General features: G+C 40.0%; 1 protein-coding gene and 1 pseudogene across 4 annotated transcripts in view; one reads left to right on the top strand and one right to left on the bottom strand.

Annotated features, from left to right (window-relative positions):
- The first annotated feature begins 419 nt into the window (after positions 1-419).
- AMOTL1 (angiomotin like 1) overlaps positions 420-23,000 on the top strand; it is a 171,741-nt gene continuing 149,160 nt past the window's right edge. For 3 of the 4 annotated variants that reach the window (XM_066248284.1, XM_066248276.1, XM_066248266.1), the window contains exon 1: positions 4,551-4,681. The gene's annotated coding sequence lies outside the window, so the exon portion shown is untranslated. Of the gene's footprint in view, positions 479-4,550; positions 4,682-23,000 lie in introns of those variants that run through there. The other variant, XM_066248257.1, reaches the window with a different exon arrangement.
- Positions 19,510-20,056, bottom strand: LOC136320509 (TSC22 domain family protein 1 pseudogene; annotated as a pseudogene).

The raw sequence follows: 23,000 nt of genomic DNA, 5'->3' as shown, positions 1-23,000 counted from the left end.
ATATTATGTTTTTGTATTATGTTTCTGTATGTGGTGCCTGGCATGATACAGGCACACAAACCCTGTGGCAAAATCTTCCAAACCTTTCTCTATAAACTCTAACCAGATATGAAGGGGGCAGATTGGACTTGCCTGGCCTTGCCTTTTCTCAGATGTTAGTCCAGGACAAGTCTAAAATTAGCCCCACCTCTTCCTGGTGCTAAAACTCAGCTGGAGCTGCGGCAAAAGGGGGCTAGTTACTTTTAGAAACTGGCCCAGTGGGGCTTAGAGCTGAGCAACAGAAACAGGTGATAGAAACTGGGCCCAGAACCTGCAAGGCAGGAAAGAAGAGCCAGATCAAATTCAGAAGCTGAGATCAGAATGCCAGACCCAGAGACTGGGGCTGCAAATCCAGACTGATGTCACGGTCACAGGCAGATCAAGGAGAACGGGCACGGAACCCAGCTAGGGCTCCTCATTGCTCTTACTGCAAACTAAGGTAGGTGGGAGTGGGGGTGCAGGGAGGGAAGGGAGAGGGTGTGTTAGGTACACATTGTGGGCCAGTGGCTTTATATATGGTATCTCACTGAGTCTCAGATAGGCTCTAATATTTTGCCTCTTTTACTGTTAACTAAATGTAATGTCATAGATGTTCAATAACTTAGTCAATGCCACACGACCTGTGAATGGAAAAGTGGGATTCAAACCATGGCCTGTTTATTGTTTATATGATAGCCTATTTATCACAGCACTTTCCTCTGCACTGCCTCCGCGAGTAGCAGGAAGGGAGATTTCAAATCCATGAGGATGAGCCACCACGTTGCCTTGCTGGTATTTCTCTCCCTGGGTCATATGCTAATTTCCTGGGGCACTTTGACAAAAATACCAATGCTTGAACACCGCCAGCCATCCAGAGGTTCCAAGTTAACTGTTCTGGAGTAGGGCCTAAGGACAGTATGTTACAATTTCCTAGGAGTTTTTATTGTGCCATCTGGGTGAAAAACTAGGCTCAGTGCTTTGTTGCTGATCAGTTTCCTGGGGACATACTGGAGAAACAAGTGATGATAGATGTTATGCCCAACTCACCTGGGTGCCACACCAGCCAGGCAGGCCACCTGGCCAGCAATGACACAATTCTTGAACAATTTTTTGGTTGAAAGTGACCTCAAATGCTGAAGTCAGGTATAGAATTTAAAAACAGCATTAAAACCACAAAGAGAGAAGAGAGGCCAAGAACCTGCAATAAAGCAGAAATTTTCAAAAAAGGGAAGAACAGAATCAGTATCATCTATCATTCTAAGTTGTTACTGTGTCCCTTTCTCTAACCTGCTACAGAAAACCTTTATAGCGGGAAGAAACAATATAATTGGCAGGGCTCCGCCAAGGAGCAAGTAGTACAGAGAGTATGGTATGCTGGGCTCACAGCACCTGTGCACGTTAGCACCTGGCTATGTGTTTGATGACTCTTGATTTCTAATTGTTTCCTATTTAATTGTTCAAACCCTACCTTCTCTGAACTCTCCTGGAGGCCAAGGACTGTCATGTAGCAGACAGAAAAGGACATCTGAAACACATTATGGTCCTGGTTGGGACATCTTTTAGGTCCTCTGGATTGTATACAGTTGATCCTTAACAATACTGAGTCTTTCAATCGATTAACTTGATATATTTCTACATTTATTTAGATCTTTAATTTCTCTCAGCTTTGTTAAGATGGTAATTACCAAGTTAATCTATGAATTTAGTATAATTCTAATCATAATTCTACTATGCTTTTTTGTGTGTTTTTTGGGGGGGATTTTGTGGGGAGTTTTGTATTTTTCTGAAGTGAAGAGCGAGGAGGCAGAGAGATAGACTCCTGCATGTGCCCAACTGGGATCCACAGAGCATGCCCACCAGGGGGCGATACTCTGCCCATCTGGGGCATTGCTCCATTGCAACTGGAGCCATTCTAGTGCCTGAGGCAGAGGCCATGGAGCCATCCTCAGCACCCAGGCAAACTTTGCTCCAATGGAGCCTTGGCTGTGGGAGGGGAAGAGAGAGACAGAAAGGAGAGGGGGAAAGGGGGAGAAGCAGATGGGTACCTCTCCTGTGTGCCCTGGCTGGGAATTGAACCCAGGACTTCCACACATTGGGCTGATGCTCTACCACTGAGCCAAACAACTAGGATCTCTATTATGCTTTTTAATTAAAATTGACAAGCTGATTCTAAAATATCTATAGAAATACAAAGAATTGAGAATATTTAGGAAGTCTTAAAAAAAGAAGTCAAAGTTGTAGACTTATACTACTTAACTTTAAGTAAAAGCTACAGTAATCAAGACAGTGTGGTACTGATAAAAAGATCAACAAACAGATCAATAAAACCTAGAAATAGACACACACTCATTTATTTTATTTTTGACAAGATGTCAAACAACCCAACTAAGAAAAGAGTCTTTTCAACAAATGTCATCAAGTGGATATAAAACAACTATAACACTTATATGTTGTTAGTAGGAGGAAATGATACGAGAACATTGGAAAAAATTCTTGTAAATAAATATTGAACTCTGGTTATTAACATTGAAGTGTTGGGGGAATCATTAATATCTGCAACTTACTTTGGAACACGTTAACAAAATGAGTTGCTGGATGGACGAATAGACAGAGAATCAATACATAATAAAGCAAATATAGTAAGATGTCAATTGAAGAAACTACATGATGAGTATATTGGTGTTCACTGTAAAATTCTTTCAACGTATCTCTAAGTTTGACAATTTTATGAGTGAATGTTGAGAACAAAAGATAATTGGAGATAATTGGCAGATTGACCATGAGGTGGAGTCCTGGTCCTGGGAACAGAGTCTAGTTGAAATATAGGGGAACAAGGTAGGCAAAGGAGGCTTCAGGGTTCAGAAATTGGCTTTCTTTATTCTAGTCTTACTTTGGCAATGAACCTGGTGACTGGGGCAAAGCAAAAAGCCAAATTCCTCTTGTATTCCTTAAGATCACTGGCTCATGCTTTCTGCAATTGCCTTTTTTGCCAGATGGTGACTCAATGGATCTGTTCTAGAAATCTGGAACTAGAAGGGGGTTGTCTAACACTGTTTACTTTATACCTACTGAGTGCCTACTATAAGCTACTCTCTGTGCTATGCTTTGAGGATACTATGATGAAATGAATAAAAATGGCTCCTGCCTTTTTATTGATCTTGCCATTGATGAAACTCTGCTCCTCTTCCACTTCTCTCATCAATTACACCCCAACCAGAAGACTTGCAGGTCCCCTTCTAAGCCATGTTGGCATTTCTTATATCTCTGAGTTCAGAATCCCCATTCTTATGTTGGACCTGAATACCTCTATCTAAACAGAAAGAGGCCTGACCTGTGATGGCGCAGTGGATAAAGCGTCGCCTTGGAAATGCTGAGGTCGCTGGTTCGAAACCCTGGGCTTGTCTGGTCAAGGCACATATGGGAGTTGACGCTTCCAGCTCCTCCCCCCTGTCTCTCTCTTCTCTCTCTCTCTCTCTCTCTCTCTCTCTCTCTCTCTCCTCTCTAAAATGAATTTTAAAAAAAATTTAAAAAATGGTATTTATAAACAGAAAGAGATTTTTTTAAATTTTACTCTCTCTGATACTAGAAGTCCCCCAAACCTCAAAATAACTTATTAAGAAATTGAATACATGCATAGTGACCGGAAGTCCCCTAAAGTGTCCTGAAGTAGAAGCATGAGGGAAAAGGCTTTGGGCGGCTAGCTTGCCCCTCTGCCCCTCTTCCAACAGAGGTCACGCCAGTAACCATTCCTTGCCCAGAGTCTAGCCCAAGCACGTGGCATCAAGGAAAGGTGCCTGGCCTGCTGTACAGCTTGACGTGCCCTTGAATCTCATGTTACAAATCCAATTGTTGCAGCCTCACCATTAACATACAAAAGAGAAAATTTCTTGCCTAAACATTCTTTTCCCAAATCTTCTTGGTGAAATGTGAGCATGTTTTGAGCTGATTTATTACTTTTACAAATGACCCAAAGTTGGTTGAGTGGTACCATAGTCAATAAAAAGAAAATAAAAATTGGTTTCCTTAATTAGAAAGGTTATCACATTTTCCATAAAGTGACTCATCCCCTTTCCTTAGCTGAACACCTTCCCCTCTGCAAAGTCCAGACTATCACCTACTTGTTACCTTTATATGCTCATTAATCCACCAGCTCTGAAAACTTCTTAGCCAGGCAACCATTTCCCGCTTCTTAATGTCCCTCCTCCTGACTGAAATATCTTTGCTTCTCCTCTCCACCTTCCTTCTGCAAAATTTCTACCTCTCAGTAATTGAAATACCTGTTTTCCTTCCCTAGAAGCTGTTTTCCAGACAGTTGGACTCTTGGGAGATGTTGATACAACTCAGGAAAAGAGTGTGTGGCTGGTTAAGGTGATTGGTGCTTCTGGACTCTCTGAAGCTCTTTGAAAACAGGGCTAGTCAGATTCCAGAGATTTACCTTGTGGTAGCTGAGCGTGTCTGGGCAGCGGCTGCATAATTGGATGGAGTCATCACTGATGAGGCAGAGTTGGCTCAGCCAGGGAGCACTCGTTGCTCTTTTAAACTCCACGGCACTCGGGATGAAGTCACCTTTCTTCTTTTAACCAACAGATTTGCCCCTGAGTTGCTGTCACTTCTGTTAGAACTTGGTGTTTTCCTACTGCCTGTCACCGGGACCTTCTCTCAGGTAAGGAAGCTCTATTTCATGAGTTTTCGTGGGAAGCTTGATTTGAAGGGGAGTTTTTAGGGCATCTCTGGGTAAAGTTGGAGTCAGGTCAAGGGACACTCGATTAAGTGAGGTGGATGGTTGGTTCCCAGGCAAGTGGTATCGACGTGGTGGGCTGGCAGGCCCTAGGCTGGGTGAGCCGAACCCCACCCTGCTGGACACAAAAGTGACCGGTTCTCACAGCGGGTAGGAGAATCTGATCTGTACTGGGTTTCAGTGTCTATTCTAAGAGTTGTATAACAAGCACATTGGTGAAGCACCGATAGGTGGTTTCCTTTAGGTTAGGACTGTCTTATGCCCTTTGCCTTCCTCACGACTGGCTTTGTGTTTCGGGTAGCACTCACAGGGTCTCATGACAAAAGGTGATGTGCAGAAACACAGCAGCTCCCGTCTTCCTAAGAGTGCAGCAGGAGACAAAGGGGCCCCAACTTCCTGTCCTGACATGCAAGCACTTTGTGTAAACAATGGCTGAATGGCTGCATGGGGCAGAAGTGTGCAAACACGTCTTTATGCCTGTTGTAAGTTGTAAGAAAATGAGTATGAGTTTTGGGGTGTGTGTATGTGTGCGTGCGTGCAGGCGGACCCGTGGTCCTAGGAACCGCTAAAATCTCCCTGCAACACTTTCAATGGGTTATATGAGCCACTGTCACGGATTGAATCATACACCTTTTATTAGTTTTGGAGGGCTCTATAAAGACATTTTTGTTATGACAGAGTCACCTACAGGGTGATAAATGGCTTTTTGGAGAGAGTTGAACAATTGTGAAGTGAAACCATTCAGAATTGCAAAAGCCCTTTATTACCTGACATAGAACTCTACTACATGTGGTATTCAGAACGTTCATCCATAATCTCCAAAGGGAGCAAGAATCATTAGATCAGAGATGCTTGTTTTGTTTTAAATGCAACTGCATACTGGCTGCCAGCACCAATATGCAATTGGCTCCATCCAGAATTCACCCTTACCTGAAAACTGCTCCCCCTCTGTGTCCCTAGCTCAGTGAAAAACATCTCATTGTCCATAACAGACTTCTGCACTGTCACCCGTGGCCCCTCTTTGTCCTCACATTCCTATATCTACATAGTTTGACAGCACATCCAGCAGATTCCACCTTTATATTACCTCTCAAATCCATCCATTCTCCCATCCATGGCTATTTTTCTAGTTGAATGAGCCCTTATCAGCTTCTTCTGGGATTATGGAAGCCTCCCACCCAGGCTTCCTCTGTTCAGTCTTACCTTCTCAGCGCAGTCCGATGATTCTGTCATGATTGCTCAGCACCTGCACAATCCGATCATTCACTGGATAGTTGATTCGTCTTCTTAATAACCCTCAACATTTTTCACATCTCTCCATTCCACCACCACCTTGGTCAATCCCGTCAACGTTTTTTGCCTTTGTTATTACAATAACATTGTAGCTGACCTCCCTGCTACCTCCCTTCCTAACATATTTTAAGCTTCTGATTTTCCCAAGTTTTTAAAAAACTTTTTTTTTCAAGAGCAGAACTTGAAACACCCATTCCCCTATCTGGGGTTTAGAAACACCAGCATTTTTGTGACTCATGTAGATACTTCAAGGAGGGAGACAGAGAAAATGGGGGATGATGGGGGGGTGTGTACTGAAATGAGAAGGTGGCCTGAAGAATGCATAAAGCTCAGGTCTTGGAACCCTGCAGGTCTACATTTGAACCTCAGCTCCTCCCGTCTAGTGTGGCCTTGACCAGACTGGTGCACATTCTCGAGACACATTTGCCCAAACTGTGAAGTGGGAATGATAATGCCTTAATTATGTGAATGTAAAAGTTAAATGAGAACATTTAGGGAAGGCTCTGAAATACAGCAATCAAGAATTTTTAGTTTCTTTTTTTCTTTCCTTCCCTTTTAAGACTTATAATCTCTAACTATCATATATCTTGTAAGCATTCATGCGTATGTGCATATACAATCATCTGTTTTTGGCATGGTAGGAAGGAGGAATGGCAAAGACATATACAGGAACTCTTAAGGAATTTACTTAGAGTGGCAAAGCAAACTTAAATGGTAAAGCCACATCTATAAAACTAAGCATTCTGCAGTTGTCATGTGTATAGTACCAGTTGAGTACATAAGCAAGAAGGGCTTAAAAAACCCAGATTTATGAATACTTGTAGAGTGTAAATAGATTTATATCAAGCAATTTTTAGATTTAGGATTTTTGAGGACTTAATATTCACTGACCACCTGGCTGGTTGGCTCAGTGGATAGAGCATCAGCCTGGCATGCAGAAGTCCTAGGTTTGATCTGCAGTCAGGACACACATGAGAAGTGACCATCTGCTACTCTCCCCCTCCCTCTCACCCTTTTCTACCTCTTCTCCTCCTGAAGTCAGTGGTTCAATTGGTTCAGGCGTCAGCCCTGGGCACCGAGGATAGCTCAGTTGATTTGATCATCAGCCCCAGACAGGGGTTGCCGGGTGGATCAGCCAAGGCAGAGGCCACAGATCCATCCTCAGTGCCTAGGCCAACTTTGCTCCAAGGAGCCTTGGCTGTGGGAGGGGAAGAGAGAGACAGAGAGGAAGGAGAGGGGGAGGGGTGGAGAAGCAGATGGGCGCTTCTCCTGTGTGCCCTGGCTGGGAATCAAACCCAGGACTTTCACACGCTGGGCTGATGCTCTACTATTGAGCCAATTGGCTAGCCAATCACTTTTAGAGTGATTTAAGGACACATGGTTCAGTGTTTTAGTGATGTTACTCACTCATTTATTCATCATTTATTGAGCACCTACTCTGTACTGGGTCCTATATTGTACAATTTTTTTGCTACTTTCCCATGCAACATGGACGATAATTCTCCTCCTCTTGAATTAGGGTTAGCTTTAGTAAGAATTAGGGTTAGCTTTAGGAACTTGTTTGACCAATGGAATGAGAAGAAAGTGATATTTGAGGACACCCATGGCTAGGTTTTAAGAAGCTTTGTTGCTTCCTCTTGGGTTTCTTGGCCCACTCACTCTTGGGGAAACCAACTACCATGTAAACTCGTGTGCTGGCAACCTGGCTGTCTGAAGGGGGGCCCTGATTTGCAGCATTTGCCTTTTTCCATGATAAAATTAACCCCTCCTCCATGGCTGATTTCAATCTACTCAAGCACACACTGAATGCAAGGTTGGAAGGAAATACACAGAATCAGCTTTTGTACATCGGTACAAGCCAGCCCCAGTGCGTGACTGCAAATTACACTGAGGCTACCACGCTAGCTAGGTGAGGAGGCTCCATTCAGAGAAGCCCAGCCTGCCAAAGATTTCCCAGCAATCCAAATCCAGGCTGCAGGGAAAAGGCCTTTGGATGACTCCAGAACCAGCCACTTACTTCAATAGTGTGACAGCCCATGAATGAGAGCTTCGTAGCTCAGCCCTGCCCACCCACAGGCCCCAGGAGGGAACAACGTGTATTCTAAGTTTAGAGGTAGTTTATTATTACAACAATAGATAACTACAAAAAGTGGTAGTATGGTTTACCCAGAAGCAAGGGCCCCAGAAGGTGTGGAGAAGTAGGGGAAGCTGTCCAGAATCTTATGTCTTTGTATATTCTTGGGCCTTAGATGACTAAAGAAGAAAATGTTTTAGTTTAAAAGCCCAAGACACTGTTGGTGGGAATGTAAAGTAGTACAACCACTATGGAAGAAAGTATGGAGTTTCCTCAAAAAAATTAAAAATAGAACTACCATATGACCCAGCAATCCCTCTACTGGGAATATACCCCCATTACTCAAAAACACTGGTACGTAAAGATACATGCAGCCCCATGTTCATTGCAGCATTGTTCACAGTGGCCAAGACATGGAAACAACCAAAAAGCCCTTCAAGAGATGATTGAATAAAGAATATGTGGTACATATATACTATGGAATACTACTCAGCCATAAGAAATGATGACATCGGATCATTTACAACAACATGGATGGACCTTGATAACATTATACTGAGTGAAATAAGTAAATCAGAGAAAACTAAGAACTATATGATTCCATACATAGGTGGGACATAAAAATGAGACTCAGGGACATGGACAGGAGTGTGGTGGTTACCAGGGTTGGGGAGGGGAAAGGAGGGGGTGGGGGGAGATGAGGGGCACAAAGAAAACCAGATAGAAAGTGATGGAAGACTATATGACTTTGGGTGATGGGTATACAATATAATCAAATGTCAAAATAACCTGGAGATGTTTTCTCTGAACCTATGTACCCTGATTTATTAATGTCACCCCATTAATAAAAAAAAAGCCTGAGACAGAGACTTGATTACTTTACTAACTGGTTTTGCCCTTATAACTAAATCAGTGAAAGAACAGATCTCTTACACATGCACTCTCTCTCCTCTCATCACCTGCCTGCATCACCTGTCCACCTACCTCTATTCACACAAAGCTCTGCAGGAAGCTCTCCCTCACCTGCTCTGTTAATCCTGCTCTATCCTCCCATGGAATTTGTTAGGGAAGCAGGCAGAACAAAAAAAAAAAAATACATGAAGTCAAGTAAATGTCCAGAGCCTGGAGATATGGTGGAAAGCAACTGAGATCCTTTTTGTAAAAGAGCAGAAAAGAAGAGGATTTAAAACCAAGCTTCAGAAGACTCATAGATAAGACTCATAGATAAGAGAGCATGAACTTAAAAATCAGTGACCTGGGTTCCAATCTGCCTTCTGACATTTTCTAGTTGGTTGACCTCAGAAAGTGTCTAGACATCTCTCTTCTTAATTTCTTCAATTTTAAAATCTGAATAATAATGCTATCTCACAAAGTGCTCTTGGAGATTAAATGAGATGATTGTAGAGTATTTAGCATATTGTGCTGAATAAATAGCAGCTACCAGTAGTAGGAGTGATAGTGTTGGTGTCACACCGATGGCACTGTTGTCACAAATCCCAAAGCCACAGGCTCCCTGGCCAGCCCAGAGCTTCAATCAGTCATACTGTAGGGTCCTAGGATAAGTGCTCAATAAATACTTAAACCAAATATCTAGATTCTGATCATTTATTCTACTGCCATCTTTTCTCTTTTTGTCCCCCAAACATATTCCAAATGCTTAAAAAGCACAACTATGCATTATTATTTCCCTTATATTTTAAACAATAAGAACTAAGACAATATTCTCCAATTTCTTGTTAAGTCCTCTTCTTACCTTCAACTTTGTAGCTAGTATTTGAGTAGTTTAGTGCTCAATACATATTAACTATTATTATTTTTTAAAATTCTATTTATTAAAGAAGAAATTGAAGTTGGGTGACTTTTGCGGGAGTCCTGAACCCAGGGTGATCCAGAAATGTCAGGTTTGCCTGTTTACACATGCCATCATTTTGGTAAGACAGTCAAGATGAAGAATAACAGAATTCTTGAGAACAAAATGTGTTAAGTTTTCCTGCTTTATTTATACTTTGAGAATAAGGGTTATTGCAACTTAAATCAATAAACTGACATTAGGTAGACTTGTTTAATTACATTTATGGTTGGTCTGACCATGCGGATTTTTTAAACAAAGAATAATGCAAACTTCCTGACTATTAAAGAATAGCTGATTCATGTATTTTTTAAAAAACTTTTATTACACAATATTGACAGATTCATGAGTGCGTGCCTACCTCCCCCAGCTCCCCCAGAGTTAACACTCTGCATAACTAACTATACTATAATATCAAAACTAGGTCATTGGCATTGGTATAATTTGTAGACCTCATTTGGATTTGATCAGTTATGCATGTACGCATTTGTGTGTGTGTGTGTGTGTGTGTATAATTGTATGCAATTTTTATCATGTTAACTTCTTGGAACTATTCCCATAAACAAAGTACAAAACTATACAAACACCAGAAGTCTCTCTTTACTACCCCTTTGTATCCACCCCCATCCCTAACCCTTTGAAACCATTAATTTGTGGTCCATCTATATTATTTTATTTCAGGAGTGTTTTATAAATAGAATCATGCAGTATTTACATGCATGAGATTGACTTTTTCTACTCAGAATAATTATTTTTAGATCCATCCAAGTATGTATCAATACTTGGTTCTTTTTTTTTTTTTTTTTACTGCTGAGTAGTATTCCACAGGTATGACTGCATCATAGTTTGTTTAATTATTTGCCTATTTACCTATTGGAGAACAATTGGGTAGTTTCCTGTTTGGGGCTATTACAAATAAAGCTGCTTGAGCATATATTTGTGTGTAATTTTCTTCATGAACATAAATTGTCATTTCTCTGGGATAAATGCCCAAGAGTACAATATCTTGGTCTTATGAAGTCCATTTCTAGTTTTAAAATAAAATGACAAAGTGTTTTCCAGAATGGCTATTACCTTTATGGAGGTTCTCTGCATCCTTGTCAGAATTTGGTGTTATCTCTATTTTTTATTTTAGCTATTCTGATACCTGAGTAGTGGTACCTCATAATATTTTTAAGTTTTTGTTTGTTTGTTTGTTTGTTTGTTTGTTTTAGAGAGAGAGACAGGAAGGGAGAGAGATGAGAAGCATCAACTCATAGTTGCATCACTTTAGTTGTTCATTATATTGCTTCTCATAGTGCCTTGACTGGTGGACTCTATCTGAGCCAGTGACCCCTTGTTCAAGCCAAAGACCTTTGGGTTCAAGCCAGGGACCATGGGATCATGTTGATGATTCTACACTCAAGCTGGCAACCCCATGCTCAAGCTGGTGAGCCTGTGCTCAAGCCAGAGATCTCAGGGTTTCCAACCTGGAATCTCAGTGTCTCAGGTCGATGGCCTAACCACTGTACCACCACTAGTCAGGCTGTGGTATCTTGTAATTTTAATTTGAATTTCCCTGATGGCTTATGGTGTTAACCATCTTTTCATGCATCTATTTCTCATCTATATACCTTCTTCAGTGAAATGTCTGCTAACATCTTTTGACCATTTTCTAATTGGATTGTTTCGGTTATTTTACTGTTGAGTTTTGTAATTTCTTAATATATGCTAGATACACACCCTTTCTCAGATGTGCAGTTTACAAATATTTTCTCCCACTCTGTAAATCTTTATTCCATCCTTTCAATAAGGTTTACACAGAGCAATTGTGCTGAACTCATTTATCAGTGCTAGTTTTTTCTTTTGGATTCATTGGGATTTTCCACATAGACCATTATGTCATCTAAAAATAGAGATAATTTTAATTTTCTCTTTCCAGTCTGTATGACTTTTGTTTCCTTTTCTTGCCTTATTGTGCTGTGCTGGCTAGAACTTTAGGTACTCTGTTGAGTAAGGGTGGCAAGAATAGACATCCTTGCCTTTTCTCAGTCTCACAGGAAAAGCATTCAGTCTTTCTTTCACCATGGAGTAAGGTGTCACTGCAGGTTTTTTGTAAATGTTTTTGATCAAGTTGAGGAAGTTTCTATACTTAGTGCGTTGAAAACTTTTGTCATGAATGAATGTTGGATTTTGTTAAATGTTTTTTCTGCATCAGTTGATGATCATATTTTATATTTTTAGCCTGTTGATAGGGTGGATTACAGTTAAATGTTTTTAAAATATTGAACAAGCTTTTTATATATCTAGAATAAATTCCACTTGGTCATGGTATGTTATTTATTTATTTTTTTAATAAAGAGCTGCTGGATTCAATTTACTGATATTTTGTTGGGAATTTTTGTATGTCAGTTTCTGAGAGTTATTGATTTGTAGTTTGTAGTTTCCCCTTTTGTACTGTCTTTGATTTTGATATCAGGGTAATACTGGCCTCATAAAATGAGGTACAAAACAATTCTTTCTCATATAGTTTTTTGAAGAGATTGTGTAAAATGCGGCATTAATTCTTTAAATGGTTGGTAAAATTCTCCAGTGAAATCATTTGAACGAGAGATTTTTTTTCCCCCAGAAGCTTTTAAATTATAAATTCAAACTCTTTTATGATTGTAGACTGTTTAGATTATCTATTTCATCTTGGCTGAGTTTTCATTGTTTATAGTTTCAAGGCATTAGGCTATTTTTTTAAGTTGTTGAATTTAAGACTATAAAGTTATCCAGAAGATTTCCTTACTATCTTTTTTAATGGCTACAAGCTCTGTAGCAATACCTCCAGATTTACACCTGATGCTAGATATCTGTCTTCTTTCTTTTTATGTTTATCAGTCTAGCTAGAGGTTTATTGATTTTACTGATTTTCTTTTTCTATAACAACCAGCTATTTGTTTCACTGATTCTCTCTATTGTGTTCCTGTTTTCCGTTTCATTTAATTCTACTGTTATCTTTTTTTCCCCCTTCTATCTGGTAAGGCTTTTTTTTTTTCTCTCTCTACTATTGTCTATTTAAACTTCACATTTTGCATTTGATCCTTTTTCATAACTTTTCTTTTTTGTTTCTTGTTAAGGTTTTATATTTTTCATTTGTTTCAAGAGTATTTGTGATTGTTTGCTGAAGCACATTTATAATGGCTGCTTTAAAATCCTTCTCAGATAATTCCAGCATCTGATTTACTGCTTTGCTGGTATTGGTTTTCTTTTCTCATTCAAGTTGTGTTTTTTCCTGGTTCTTGGTGTGATGAGTGATTTCCGATTATACTTGGGACATTTTGAATATTACATTAGGAGACTTTTGATGCTACTTAAATATTTGGTTTTTGTAGCTAGTCACCTATTTAGATTGAGAGTGGAGGTCCTCACTTCCTTTTATATGCTCTAGATCCAGTAACAATTTTGTTTTGTCAGAGCTCTTATAAGAGTCACATGGGTTACCTTGTTCTTCTGGTTCTATCTGGGCTCCTGCTTCATTACTGGAAGTACTTTCTGGGATGCTTGGTGGGTGAGGGGCAGGTGATGGATCCCACCCAGGCTGTGCTGATGCTGTCCCTGAGGACAGATAAGCCTATCTGCTTTCTCAGGTATGGGACAAGGACCTTACTGATGCTGATGAAGATGGGAACCACTACTATTCTTGGCACAGGGTGAGGATCCTGCTGATGTTGACAACAAGGAAGATAAGTCTTGCCAGCAGGTGTGGGGTGGGGAATGAGTTAGTCTGCTCTGCTCAGTTGATGCTGTAGGAGGTCAGTCTCTCGGTCTTGTCACTGCCCTGCCTGAGAGTCAGAAGATGTATCTTTCCACTAGGTCTCTGTTGGGCACACCCTTCCCCTGTCCTTTGGCCAGAGAGAGAAGGTTTTACTTGCTTCTTTTCTTTCTTTCTTTCTTTTTAAAAATTCTATGCCTATTTGGGGTTGTAGTTCCCCCTGGTACCCAGTGTGGGATGTATGGTAGACAAGAAGAAAACCTAGTAAAGTCACCATAGTATCTCAAGTCTTTAGGTCCCTAGAAAATCAGCCTTCTACTTTCCATTTTTTAGGATCCTTTTATGATTGTCTTTTAAGTTATTTTCAGGGTATTTCCTTAAATTTGTAGTAGGAGGTAAGCAGGGAGGAAAAGTGTCTTTAATATTTTAAAATTAAAAAGTGAGACTAGCCAGAAAATTGTTTTCTTTTTGTGGGCAGAAGAAATGTAGGAAAGGAAGTTTAGCCATACTAGATATTTATGCATGTTCCAACATACAATAATTAAAATACTGTTTGAACACTAGAGAGATCGATGGAAAAGCATAGACTTCAGAAATAGACCCAACAAACATGGCAATGTAGCATTTAAATCTAGTGGTGTGACTGCTATTTGGAATAGACAGTAAAGTTGGATTGCTCCCTAAATCAATTCCAGATTGATAAAAAGCATTTTATTGTTTAATAGTGAACAATATAAGTAATTTTAAATGGGTAAATTATTTAATAATTTTGAAATAGGAACTTCTTAAGCATAGCACCAAACCCAGAAATTATACAGAAAAAGATTGATATATACAATTACATGAAACATTGATAAAAACAGTATAAATGAAATCAAACTACAAATGCTGTATGGAAAAAGTCATTTGCATTATCTATGTAATATGACAAAATAGATTTTTCTTAAAAATTTAAATTGTTCATTTAACAAGAAAAAAAATTGAGTGAAAATGGGCCAACCACGTGAACAGGCTGTTCAGTGGAAAAGAAATAGAAACGGCCAATAAACACAACAAAAGAAAATAAACTCCCAAATATAGAAGCACAAATTAAAAGTGAGAAAATTTTCTTCTTTTTATTATTTAAAAAGTTACAAAAATGAGAAATATTCATTGTAAAAAAGGTATTAAAAATATAAGATATATGATGTTAAATGAATGTTTCCTTCAAAGCCTCATCATACTCCCAAGCTTGAAATCTCTCTTCTTTCTCTAGCTATGTTAAAAGTTGCTATTCCTTATAGCCCTTTCTCTATGCCATTGGAAGTGCCTGTGTGTGAACTTTCTTTTACACAAATTGGATCCCATTTATACATTGTATTACACCTGGTTTCTTCTTCTTTTTTTTTTTTATGATTCACATTATCATCACAACTTTTCATGTCAGTCACCTTATTTGTATTAACGGCTGGATAGTATTTACAATGTAACTATTTTATTTAACTATTTATTGGGGAGCATTCAAATGTTTCCCTTTTTAAAAAAATATTTATTAATTTTAATTTATTGTGTTTACATGGATTCAGGTGTCCTACTCAATATAACTTCCTCACCCCCACCCCTTGTCCCCCATTACCCCTCTTTTTCCCCCCTCCCTCTAACTCCTTCCCCCTTCCCCCCCCTCCCCTCTGGGATTTGCTGTCCTGTTATCTATATCTATGTGTTATGCATATATAATTTCACTAATCCCTTCACCTTCTCTGATCCCATCCTCTCATCCCCCTTCCCTCTGAGAGCTGTCCCCCTGCTTCCTGTGACCCTACCTCTCCCTCAATTCTGTTCCTCAGTTCACTTTGTTCCTTAGAGTCCACATGTAAGTGAGATCATATGATATTTGTTTTTCCTTGCCTGGTTTATTTCACTTAGCATAATAATCTCCAGGTCCATCCATGCTGTCACAAAAGGTAAGATTTCCTTCTTTTTCATGGCTGCATAGTGTTCCATTGTGTATATATATCATTGCTTTTTAATCCATTCATCCACTGATGGACACTTGGGCTGTTTCCAGATCTTGGCTATTGTAAACAATGCTGCAATAAACATGGGAGTGCATATCTTCTTTTAATCAGTGATTTGGTATTCATAGGGTATGTTCCTAAAAGAGGGATAGCTGGGTCAAATGGCAGTTCCATTTTTAATTTTTTGAGGAAACTCCATACTGTTTTCCACAGTGGCTGCACAAGTCTGCATTCCACCAGCAGTGCAGGAGGGTTCCCTTTTCTCCACATCCTTGCCAGCACTTATTATGTGTTGTTTTGTTAATGAGGGACCTTTTGACAGGTGTAAGGTGGTATCTCATTGTGGTTTTAATTTGCATTTCTCTGATGATTAATGACATAGAACATTTTTTCATATGCCTATTGGTCATCTATATGGCCTCTTTGGAGAAGTGTTTATTCAGTTCTTTTGCTCATTTTTAAATTGGATTGTCTACCATCCTAGTGTTGAGTTTTACAAGTTCTTTATGAATTTTGGTTATTAACACCTTATCAGATATCTTGGCTAATATGTTCTCCCATTGTGTGGGTTGACTTTTTATTTTGTTCATGGTGTCTTTTGCTGTGTAAAAGCTTCTTAGTTTGATATAGTGCCATTTGTTTATTTTGTCCTTTATTTCACTTGCCTGTGGAGATAAATCAGCAAAAATTTGCTATGAGAGATGTCGGAGCGTTTACTGCCTATGTTTTCCTCCAAGATGTTTATGGTTTTGTGACTTACATTTGTCTTTTATCCATTTTGAGTTTATTTTTGTGAATGGTGTAAGTTGATAGTCCAGTTTCATTTTTTTGCATGTACCTGTCCAATTTTCCCAACACCATTTATTAAAGAGACTGTCTTTACTCCATTGTATGCTCTTACCTTCTTTGTCAAATATCAATTGATCATAAAAGCATGAGTTTATTTCTAGGTTCTCTGTTCTGTTCCATTGATCTGTATGCCTGTTCTTATGCCAGTACCAAGCTGCTTTGAGTACAATGGCCTTGTAGTATAACTTGATATCAGGAAGTGTGATGCTCCCACTTTATTCTTCATTTTCAAGATTGCTAAAGTCTATTTGTGTTCTTTTTTGGTTCCATATAAATTTTTGAAATATTTCTTCTATATCTTTGAAGTATGCCATTGGTATTTTAATAGGAATTGCATTGAATTTATAAATTGCTTTGGGTAAAATAGACATTTTAATGATGTTTATTCTTCTTATCCATGAACACAGTATATGCTTCCACTTGTTTGTATCTTCCTTGATTTCCTTTTTCAATGTCTTTTAGTTTTCTGAGTATAAGTCTTTTATCTTCTTTGTTAAATTTACTCCTAGGTACTTTATTTTTTTGTTGCAATATGAAGGGGATTGTTTCCTTAATATCTCTTTTAGACAGCTTATTGTTGGTATATAAAAATTCCACTGATTTCTGAATATTAATTTTATATCCTGCTACCTTGCTGAATTCATTTACCAGGTCCAGTAGTTTTTTGACTGAGACTTTAGGGTTTTCTATGTACATTATCATGTCATCAGCAAATAATGATAGTTTTACTTCTTTTCCAATTTAGATGCCTTTTATTTCTTTTTCTTGTCTGATTTTTGTGGCTAGGACTTCCAGAACTATGTTGAATAAGAAAGAGTGGTGAAAGGGAGCACCCCTGCCTTGTTCCTGATCTTAAGGGGATTGCTTTTAATTTTTGCCCAATGAGTATGATGTTGGCTGTTAGTTTGTCAAAGATGACCTTTATTATGTTAAGGTAGGTTCCCTGTATTTCCACTTTGCTGAGAATTTTGATCATAAATGGGTGCTGGATTTTATCAAATGTTTTTTTCTGCATCTATTGGTATAATCATGTGGTTTTTCTCCTTCCTTTTGTTTATCTGATGAATCATATTGATTGATTTGCAAATATTGTACCAGCCTTGACTCCCTAGAATAAATTCCACTTGATTATTATGTATGACTTTTTTAATGTATTGCTGGATCCAGTTTGCTAATATTTTGTTGAGAATTTTAGCATCTATGTTCATCAATGATATTGGTCTATAGTTTTCTTTCTTTGTAGTGTCTTCACCTGGTTTTGGATGAGGATAATGCTTGTCTCATAAAAGGAGCTTGGAAGTCTTCCCTCCTCTTGAATTTTTAAAAATAGCTTGAGAAGGATAAGTGTTAGTTCTTCTTTAAATATTTGGTAAAATTTGCCTGTGAAGCCATCTGGTCCAGGTCTTTTGTTTGTTGGGAGTGTTTTGATAATTGTTTCAACTTCATTTGTTGTAACTGGTCTGTTTAGGTTTTCTGATCCTTCCAGATTGAGTTTTGGAAGACTATATGTTTCTAGAAATTTATTCATTTCACCTACATTGTCCAATTTTTTGGCTTAAAGATCCTTATAGTATTTTCTTACAATCCTTTGTATTTCTGCAGTGTCAGTTGTTACTTCTCCATTTTCATTTCTAATTTTATTTTATTTTTTTGAGTCCTCTCTCTTTTTTTCTTTTTCTTTTTTTCATTTTTCCGAAGCTGGAAACAGGGAGAGACAGTCAGACAGACTCCCGCATGCGCCCGACCGCGATCCACCCGGCACGCCCACCATGGGGCGACGCTCTGCCCACCAGGGGGCGATGCTCTGCCCATCCTGGGCGTCGCCATGTTGCGACCAGAGCCACTCTAGCACCTGGGGCAGCGGCCAAGGAGCCATCCCCAGTGCCCGGGCCATCTTTGCTCTAATGGAGCCTTGGCTGCGGGAGGGGAAGAGAGAAACAGAGAGGAAAGCGCGGCGGAGGGGTGGAGAAGCAAATGGGCGCTTCTCCTGTGTGCCCTGGCCAGGAATCGAACCCGGGTCCTCCGCACGCTAGGCCGACGCTCTACCGCTGAGCCAACCGGCCAGGGCCTCTCTCTTTTTTTCTTGATGAGTCTGGTTAAAGGTTCATCAATTTTGTTTACCTTTTCAAAGAACCAGCTCTTGGATTCATTGATCTTTTGTATTTATTTTTTTAGCTTCTATGTCATTTATTTCCTCTTTGATCTTTATTATTTTTTTCCTTCTACTTCCTTTCTTCACATAGCATTTTTCATGCATATCTCTATATAAAGACAACCCACACCTCTTAGACAGCCAATGAAACATCTAAATTTCAATCTGTACAACCTAAATAATAGTTACAGTCCTTTATTGTACAAAATAGTTACACTACATACACAAATATATAATAAGCAAAACATCCTTCATGGTAAGATAGCCTAGGTCCCAGCTACCTGTCACCTTTTAGTCTCTCTAATAGTTTTGTGTCATCCACTGTTTCAGAAAGAGGCACACAGTACTATTGTTTTTTATAGATTCTGGTGACAGTCATCAGTTTGTACAATGAACTGTTTCCCCTCATCTTAGGTGAGACTATGCACCAGTCCTTTCTTTTACCTCCCTTTCAAGTTTCTCCTGGAGAGAAGAGGAGAAGACAGTCTAGTGGTGCTCCACTGCTCCGTGATCCCATGTTGTACGCTATATGCAGGCAGAGAGCTCTTGGAAGTGAGGGTGGGAGCAGGGAAGGGATGGAAAGGCACACAGCATCCCTTCATTTTAATTCAGCATGAATTAAACCATTTCTCAAATCTCTGCCAAGCTGCATGAGATCCCAGTATACCCAAGCTAATTCTCTTCTTCATCTTTTACTTCACCCAACTAAGAAATTTCTTCAAGCCAAAAGCATGTGGGTGTTTAATACTGGAAAAAAGAGATAGTGGCATATGTCAGTCTCACGTTTCTTTTGCAGCAAGCAGTGAAATGGGTGACTGTGGAGGCGGATTCCCTCTAGAACATCATCTCGGGTCTGTTGAGTTCAGACGGCAGCAGCCAGTTCTGTGGGGCCATAAGAGGCGTGCAGTTGGTCCTGAGCCCTGGGACGCTGGCTGGGCCGGGAGCTGTGTGGTCCCCTGTGGCTGTGCAGTGGCAGGGGGTGGGGGAGAGCCAGTCTGCAGCTGGGCCTGAAAATGGGCAAGCTGCTCCGGACTGGCCAGTGTCTTCAGCAGATTGTTTTCCTGCTCCAGCTGGAAAATTTTCTATATTAGTTCTTTGATTTGCTCTTTGAGGACCTCCACTTTCTTAATAACTGTGTACATCAAGTGGCTTTTCACCAGACCCATAGCTTGCTCGATTTTGTTGTCAACAGCTATCACACTTGCACCAGAAGGCTATTGTCAAGTCTCACAGAGGAGTTTTCAGTCCTCAGCAAGGATGACAAGAAAGAAATGGAAAAATGTCTTAGTTGGTAAACTCCTAATTTATCACCACTGGTCTACACCATTGGGATTTCATGCAATTACAACCAAAAAAAAACACCCTTGCAGAAAAAAAGAGGGGATACCAGCAGCCTTGTGTGAGCTAGATAAAAATCTTCTAGCTTCCTGCAGCCCAGGGAGAAATAGGAAACAGCAGCCCTAATTTAAAGAGACCTGGCTTCTGGGACTTGATGATCCCGGGAAGATGCCAATCACAGTGCTGTCCTGAGCAGCTTCAGAGGTCGGCGGCCGGGACCCACTAGGATCTAGCTAAGTTTTTCCCTATTTTGTTACAAGAAATGCTTCTTTATATATCCTCGTGTTCACTTGTTTTTCATTTGTATTCTGTATAAAAGATACTTAGAAATGAAATTAACTAAAGTGAGCAACTGCTAGTTGATGCCTCTGTTCTCTCTCCCTTTCTGTCTGTCTCTCTCTCCCTCTCTCTCTCTGATTAAAAAAAAAATCTACAAAAAAATCACCATCTCTTGATATTAATCAATTTTTTGAAACATTTAGATTAATAAAACATTTTGATTAATAAACACTTATCAATAGACTCTCCAACAGCTTCGTTCTCTGGAGATAGCTATTATAGCTTCTTATGTACCCTTTCAAAAGTATCTGTGCTTATGCAAATATGTACGTACATATATGTGCATATATACATATATGTATACTGGTGAGTGAGACTGACTTTTTAGTTTGAATCACTCCCCATTTTGTATATATTCTTTGAAAAACAAATATGTAATTCTTTTGTAGTTAAAAAATAGTATATAATTTTTCTGCTAGAAACCCAAGCCTGTAACAAGGGCATATTTTGTATATCAGTGTGTCTCAATTTCGATTGTGGTTGCACATTAGAATTACCTGCAGAGACTTTAAGAAATGCAGATGGCCAGGGCCCTGCCCCCAGAGGTTCTGCTTTCAGATGTCCAGATGAGGGCCAGGGCATCAGCATGTTTTAAAGTCACCCCAGGTGGCGCTAATGTGCAGTCATAGTTGAGAACCACTGCTATAGATGATGTGAGGCTTATAAGAGTCCCAAGAAGGCCACTGTGATATGAGGCCTTTTCAGAATACTAGTTACTTAGGAACAAACCCAGAGTAATCCATTACTTCTCCATCAGGCTAAGTGTTGGCCTGGGACCAAATGCAAACACAGTCTAGGGGGAGCAGTGGAAGCTTCCATCTCTGAGGTAGGGCCTTTTCTTTGAAAGGACAGTCTCTCTCAGGCTCGCTCAGAACAAGAGGCATTCTCCTAAACAAACTAATCATGACCATAAGATACAGGAATCTCATGGAAAACCAGAAACAGCAAAACCCCTGTGCCTCAGGAGCCCAGAATGTGGTTAGTTCTGGAAGGTTCTGACAGAGCTCAAGGAACCAGGGTTATTTAGAGACCTTCCCATAGGAGGCTTTCAAATGTCTGTCACCTGGAGAACTGCTTTGTGAAGATAACTTGGCGTTTGGAAGGCTGATCTGGCAAACTGATTAAAGAGAAATTGTTAAAAGCCTGAGGACTGACCGGGGACCAGTGTTATTAGTGCACTTTCTGCTTCTTGTGTGTCTTATTCAGATGTTTCTCCCCATCGGCTGGCTGACTCTGTCTCTGCAATGCTGACAGAGGATCTGATTGGCTTGGTTGGACCATGTGGTCTGTCCCTGGTTGGGTGAGATTTTCCACACTTTGGGTGACTATATAAATGGATTATATGGTTCATAGAGTCCTGTGCCCACTCTTGGTCAGCGAGGTTGTTGGGAGAAGTGGGTGCATAAAGCTGCCTTGAGATTGCCGGAAGAAGGTGTAAGTAAGGTGGTTTCCCTTAGAATGGGAGAGTGGCTAGTCCATCCACCATCATTAACCTGTCTGGCCAACTACTAAGTCAGCCCTCTGTGAACGTTACATTGAAGAATGGTTTGCAGTAAGGTGTGAAACTGCCTTAATTTAAGCAAACATGCTAAGGAAAAACCTGTCAGGAATGTATAGATGGCCCTTGCACTCTGAACATCTCCATAAGTCTTTTTTGGCTCTATGAAGTTGGAATGTGTTACCAGCCTAAGAGGTCAGGAAAATGGAATACATCTTCCCTTAGGATTGCATCTATGTCAAATGGCTACTACGCACTTGAGATATGGCTGCTAGAAAATGACATGAGTGGAAACACACACCAAATTTTAAAGCATCGGTGTGAAAAAAGAAATCTAACCTTCTCATTACTAATTTTTATATTGGTTATACGTCAAAATACTATTTTGGATATAGTAGATTAAATAAAGTATATTATTAAAGTTACTCCTGCCTATATTACTTTTTTTTAATGTGGCTATTAGAAAAGTTTAAGTTATTCAAGGAGCTCCTATTATCTTAATTGACAGCTGGGTTGGATGGTGGCTCTGATATTTTCCCTGGCACAGTTGTGTGTGTAAAGAACTGTGTGTGAACAACAGCCTGTTGCACTGGGGCCCACAGCAATATCCTATCCTTGGCCCATGGTCAGAGCTGCGGCAGTTTACCTTAACCTGGCTCTTTGTCTCTGCTTCATAAGCTGCAGCCCAATTTCTTCTCTCAGATAGAACCACTTGTGCCTCTCCTGCAGTTTCCCCACACCCCACACCCCACACCCAGGCAGCTTTGTTTATGGCTCTGCCTAGGCAAGTTCTTACAGGACTCTTCTCTGCATCTTCACCTCCGTTGCTCTTTCCTCCCTAGTTTTTCCCCTTCCTTTCTGGGACTGGCATACAGCACACTTTTCATGTTTGTATTTGTACCCACTTTCCACAGGTCCCTTTCCAGGAAGTGTGTTCTAACTAGCAGCCTTCCTTTGGGAATAAATGGCTGTTCCTAATACCTTATCAATGAAGTTTACAGATAGGACTGTCACTTCTAGATGTGTATTTACTTTAAGAGTTAATAATGAGCCTGACCAGGTGGTGGCGCAGTGGATAGAGCGTCGGACTGGGATGCGGAGGACCCAGGTTCGAGACCC

This window comes from Saccopteryx bilineata, chromosome 1 (genome assembly GCF_036850765.1).
Source record: "Saccopteryx bilineata isolate mSacBil1 chromosome 1, mSacBil1_pri_phased_curated, whole genome shotgun sequence".
Taxonomy (NCBI): Eukaryota; Metazoa; Chordata; class Mammalia; order Chiroptera; family Emballonuridae; genus Saccopteryx; species Saccopteryx bilineata.
The sequence above is the reverse complement of the archived record's forward strand: the minus strand, read 5'-3'. Positions and strand labels throughout refer to the sequence as shown.